Raw genomic sequence first — 6,016 nt, forward strand, 5'->3', positions numbered from 1 at the left:
CATGTAGTTGTCTTTATTGTGCCCATTTTGCAGATGGAATTGAGTTTCTGAGCTGTCAAGTATCAGCAGAGTCATTTTGCTCATTTGTCCAGCATTTGCTGAGCAGCTACCCAGCACCAGGTGCTCGGCTGGACACTTGGGCTATAAAACTCATATAGAGGCTCATTCCTCAAGTCTTATGCACACAGTAAATGAAACAAGGCAAGTGCACCAATCAGGTAAGTGAAATGTATGATAAGACAAGGTTAACTGTCAGAACTTCCCAAAAACAGTTAAGCTGCTATGTCAGTTTCTCTTTTGCAAAAGGTTTCACCTGGTGAAGAGCTTTTGAGGGGCAGATTGCGTAGATTAATTTTTAAAAAATAGTCTTACATAAAAAAAAATAGTCTTAAAGAAAACCCTGGATTTATATACACAAAAACAGTGTTTTATTTTTAGCTTAAAAGTCTAAACTTAAGAATTTAATAAATGGGAATCTACAGAGACTAATTTAATATTACACAGAAAATTACACGAAGTGATGGTCACCCTTCATTCATCCATCTCAACTCAGAATCAAATGATGGAGAACAGATTATTTGATTTTTATTAAATGAATATGTGTTAAACACCTAGTATGTGCCAAGCCCCATAATGGAAAAGCACACACTTGCTCTCAGAGAATTCACAGTTATTGTATACCCTCTCTGACCCTCATTTTATCCATCTGTAAAATGGAAATATAGGTAATGCTTACATCACAGGGCAGTTGTGAATGTAAAATGAGTTAATATGCTTAAGCTCCTAAAATAGGGTCTGGCTCATACTTAATGTTCAGTAAACTAGAGCTCTCACTATTTTTTATTGGGGGCTGATAGAATCACATAGGGCTTATACTAACAATATGTACTGACATTACAGTGTGGTAAGGGGTTATTTGGGGCAGATGCGTGGTGATGCGGGGCCAATAAAGTCAATCCGCAACAAGGCCCTAGAGATAAATGAAGGCTTCATAGACTACAAGGTGAGTCCTTCCCCAAGCCAGGAGGAAAGGATAGTCCAAGTTTAAAATTAGCTAACATTTATTGACTCATTGATGTAGGCACTATTTCCACATACAAGTAAGGAAACAGGCTGTAGTTTGCATATCTGGGATATGGATCAGTTGGTCTGGTTCTTGCTCCTGGTAAGTCTCTCTGGACTATAATGGCAAGTGATCTGGGGCAGCTGGTGCCCAGTGAGAATGGAGGGAACATGGAGGCAAAATATGGGGAAGAGGCCAGATCAGGGGCAGCCTCAAAACTCGTGGAAGCTGATGACTTTGTCCTGTGAGTGATGGAGGACCACTGACTAGTAGACAAGAGGGACAGGGGAATGACTTGGTCAGAGATGAGTTATAAAAAAAATGACTCTAGTGGAAATGACAAAAAATTATTTGGTGAGAGAGAGATTAGTACCAGTTTCACTCATTCCCCATCCCTCTACCCCTTGCTCACATGCACACACACACACACACACACAAACACACACATACAGAAGGAGAGAGAGAGAGAGAAAGGAGGTATAGTTTTCAAGTTGTCTTGTGTGTATGGCTATGAACTCCAAAGTTTTGGCAAATACATCTAAATTACATGTATAACAGCTTTTTTTTTTTTCACCAAAGAGATCCTTCCTGAAGAAGGCTAAAGTGTTCCTTATAGCCCGGAATTGATCACTGCTTGTAACTGAAACCTCTCAAAATAGTGTAACGTGGCTCCCCACTTGCATGATTCATTTAATGAGCTGTTGAAAGCCATGTAGGAAATGGACTGTGCTTAATAAATTCCAGTACTGTGTTTGGATGTAACCAATGGTTGGTAATTCAATAAATGAAACTGAAGGATGGATGGATGGATGGATGGATGGATGGATGGATGGATGGATGCATGGATGCATGGATGGATGGATAAATTAGTGGATGAATAAAAGAAGAAATGAGTGAGTCGATGGTGTGTGGGTGGATGGAAGAATTAGTGGATGGATAGATGAATACATGGATGGATGAGTGGATGGTAAGTGGATGGATAAATGGATGGATGGAAACATGCATAGACAGTAATGTGAATTATTAGGCAGATGGATAAATCAAAAGATCAGTGGATGGGATGCTGGTCTGATGGACAATAATTGATTAATTAGTGAACCTAGGGTTTACAACTTATTACTTCTGGAGTCTTCATCTTCTCAGAGGATCTCTTTGGTGAAAAGCAACGCTATTATACATGTAGTTTAGTGGTAGAAAGTAGTTAAATTCAGCAACTTAATAAAAATACATGGCTTCTAGAATCTCAATCACTTTTAGAAGATAGAGAAATCATCCAGAAATATGTCTTCATTTGAACAATAAACCCACAAATATGTTGTTGAAAAAATTTAGATATATTTGCCAAAACTGTGGAGTTCATAGCTGCACAAACAAGACAACTTGTTATAAGTATTAAATGAGTGAACAAATATAAAAGACCCTAGGATTATGCCCAACACTTAGTAGGAACTTACTGATAGTTGAATATCAATACATTTAGGACTGGAGCTATAATATCTAGGATATTCACCAGGTTAATGAATGCTAGTTGCTACAACAGGTAAGTCTTGAAATCTCAGTGACTTAACACCACTGTATTAGTCTGTTTTCACACTGCTATAAAGAACTGTCTGAGACTGTGTAATTTATAAATATAAAAGGTTTAATTTACAGACAGTTCTGCAGGGCTGGGAGGCCTCAGGAAACTTACAATCTGGGTAGAAGGGAAAGCAGGCACATCTTACACGGCAGCAGGTGAAAGACAGCAAAGGAGGAACTTCCAAACACTTATAAAACCACCAGATCTCTTGAGAACTCACTAACATGAGAAGAGCATGGGGGAAATCACCCCCAGGATCTAATCACCTCTCTTGTTTGACACATGGGAATTACAGGTCCCTCCCTTGACACATAGGGATTACAATTTGAGATGAGATTTGGGTGGGGACACCAAGCCAAACTGTATCAACTGCAAAGGTTTTTCTTCTCACTCACATTACAAGTTCAGCACCATTTGTGGGAGATCGTGGATGCAGGGATTGCTCCACAGAGTCACTCAGGTATTGAGGCTAGTAAGTTCATCGCTGTACAGTTAATTCATTGGAAACACAGGGCTGTGTGGTCACTGAGGTAATGGAAGATAAGAAGTGGTCAAAACAGCCCTTAGCCTGACAGGGTCTACACCTCCTCTCCAGTCAATTGAGCAGAACTTGGCACATGGTTGGTGTCATGTTCACATTCACTTTAACACTGCTTGTCTTGCCACACTCTGCTATGCCATGGGAGACGACTCTGACCACATGCAGAGTCAGCAGGGGGTGCCTGAGAGTGCAGACCTCTGACAGCAGCCCTCAGCCAACAATGAAATGAGAAGCAGCAGATAAACACCCTAACTTCCTTACTGCTCCATCAGGGTGATTCCAAGGGTCCCTTTATACTGATTTCTAGAGTTCCCAGTGCAGTAAGCTCCAGTTGATTATAGTGGAAGTCGGCTCAATACCCCACTGGTTCTTGCCCTCATTCTCTTCCCCTCCCCTGCAGCATCAGCAGAGATCATCTTTTTAGGACACTGCTAGCCTATCAATCCTTGCCCTGGGATCTCCATCTGGGGAAACCCATATCATAAAACCATCCAACTCGAAAAGAGTTGTGTAGGAACTGAAAAGGAACACTTGAAACATGTGGAATCCACTGGCTCTGCCACACCCAGCCTGTCCAAAGAAATGACACCGCCCAAACTCGTAGCGCAGGGAGAGGTTTCTGCCTGTTCACCATCTAAGTCCCCAGAAATGGTGAAAAATCGGAAAACTCGTGGTTGTCATGAGTTGATTCTTAGTGTTGCATGTCTGAGTCAGCCACATAATGAGGCTTTGCAATCACATCCTCCCTCCTTACACTGATGCTAAGCTTTGATTAATGAAGCGATGCCCATGGTATGAATAGGAAGAAGGACTCAGGCCTAGTCACTTCCACTCAATTGCACATAGTTAGTGTGATACTTGACATAACATTCCAGCAATTCCCTATTCAGAGTCCAGTCTTTCTTTTCTTTTTTTTTTTTTTTTTTCATTTTCTTGTCTCTTCATATGACAACTAAGTCGAAAGTTATTCATCTTGGTATTAGGCCCTTAATTCCCGTCTACGCATAAAAGAGCAGGAACAGCTACCCTGCTCAGGGACTTAAGCTGCTACTTAACCTTGAATCTTTTTGGCTCTTGATTTAAAGTATTTCAAACCCTTTTAAGAGAAAAAGACATTTCTCATTCTAACATCAATATCTTCACTGTCTTTCCCCACCTGAAGGATGTAATATGAGGCTTAGAGTATGTGTATGGGGCCAGATTCACCAAAAATTAACTGTGTACTATTCATTCATCCATTTATTTATTGCTCATGCATTCATTGAGCATCTACCATGGGCTAGATGTAGTGATGGTGGTTCTCTCATCCGTGAGAATTGTGCAGCCTTGTAAAGACGATACAAAATGCACACATACAGCTGATACAAAATAAAGAGGGATAAGTTACCTAAAAATAATACAGTTCAGAGTCCGGAAGAAGGAAGGATTCCAGCTCATTGGGTATGCAAGTGTGTATGGAATCCAACAGGTATTTATTTATTCATTAATTCATTTAAAATGATGTTGATCATCTGCCATGTGCTGGGGAATCTGCTAGCCCTAGGGAAAGTGTGGATGGATGACAGTGATCCAGTTCTTGCTTACCTGTGATATCTACAGTTTACTGGAAAGGGAAGGTAGGTACTATTTGAAAATGTTAAAATGGATTAGTTGTTAGAGGTGTGAGGAGATGAGGACCTATTAGACTAAGGGAACAATGGAAGCATAAAGCCACAAAGTGGATATGGGCAAAAGAGTGAAAACAAAAAAGTCCATTCGATGGGGTGGAAAGGACTGGGGTTACACATGAAAGGATATCATGCTGAAATCAGGGCTTTTGGTCAGATCTGGGAGGAATTGGCTGCCCATCCAAAGAGTATCTGAGATCATTTCAGCAAAAAGGCATGTGATTACAGGATTGATCCAGCAGAGCAAGACAGATGAACCATTAATGCAGAGAGGAAACAGTTCCAACAACAGAAGTGAAAAACATCAAGACCTGAACCAGGGCAGTGGCCGAGTGGTGAGTGACACAGGAAGGACTTGAGAAGTGTGATGGTGGCAGGGCTTGTGGGAACCATGACTGCCAGAATACAGCTGTTTAGGTCCACAGAGAAAAGTGGGACAGAGATTTGGTGCTAACTGATATTGGTTCCCCTTGATCCTGGGCACAAAGATAGACTCCTTTTCCAGCATCCCTGAGAGATCAGCTGTGGCCATGTGACTGAGTCCTGGCCAACAGAAGAGGAGCAGAAACTTCCTGCAACACTTCCTTGCATAGCCCATAAAAAAGGCTTTCATATGTGAGCCATGTGCTGCCTCAACATCTGTCAGGAGAATGGGGAGACCAGGCACAGAGAGGAGAGCGGAACCAGTCAGAAGGGGACAGTGTCCCTGGGTGCCTGCCAAGGGCAAGGGTCAGCAGATGTTTTCTGTGAAGAACTAGAAAGTAAACCTTCTAGGTTTTGAGGCTAGGCAGGGTCTCTGTCACAGCTACTTACCTCTGCCATGGTAGCACAAAAGCAGCCGTAGACAAAGTGTGAATGAACAGCATGGCTGTGTTCCAAATAAAACTTTCTTTGGGAAATAGGTGACAGGCTGGATGAGGCACGTGGGTTGCAGGGTGGTCAACTCCTGGCCTCCAGCAAAGAGTTGCCTCCTGCTGACATCACAAGACTGTGAGAAACCAGGGCATGAGGCCCACTTTGTTTGGTTAAACTTCTGAGCCTTGCAGGTGGTTTGCTGCGATAGTTAACTTTGACTTACATAAGAGGAAAGAAAAAGGGCCATGAAACCATCCTATGTTCCTCAGTGAAACTGTGACAACCTATGGGATTTAGGATAAGAAATGCCA

Source organism: Rhinopithecus roxellana, chromosome 5, assembly GCF_007565055.1.
Source record: "Rhinopithecus roxellana isolate Shanxi Qingling chromosome 5, ASM756505v1, whole genome shotgun sequence".
Classification (NCBI taxonomy): Eukaryota; Metazoa; Chordata; class Mammalia; order Primates; family Cercopithecidae; genus Rhinopithecus; species Rhinopithecus roxellana.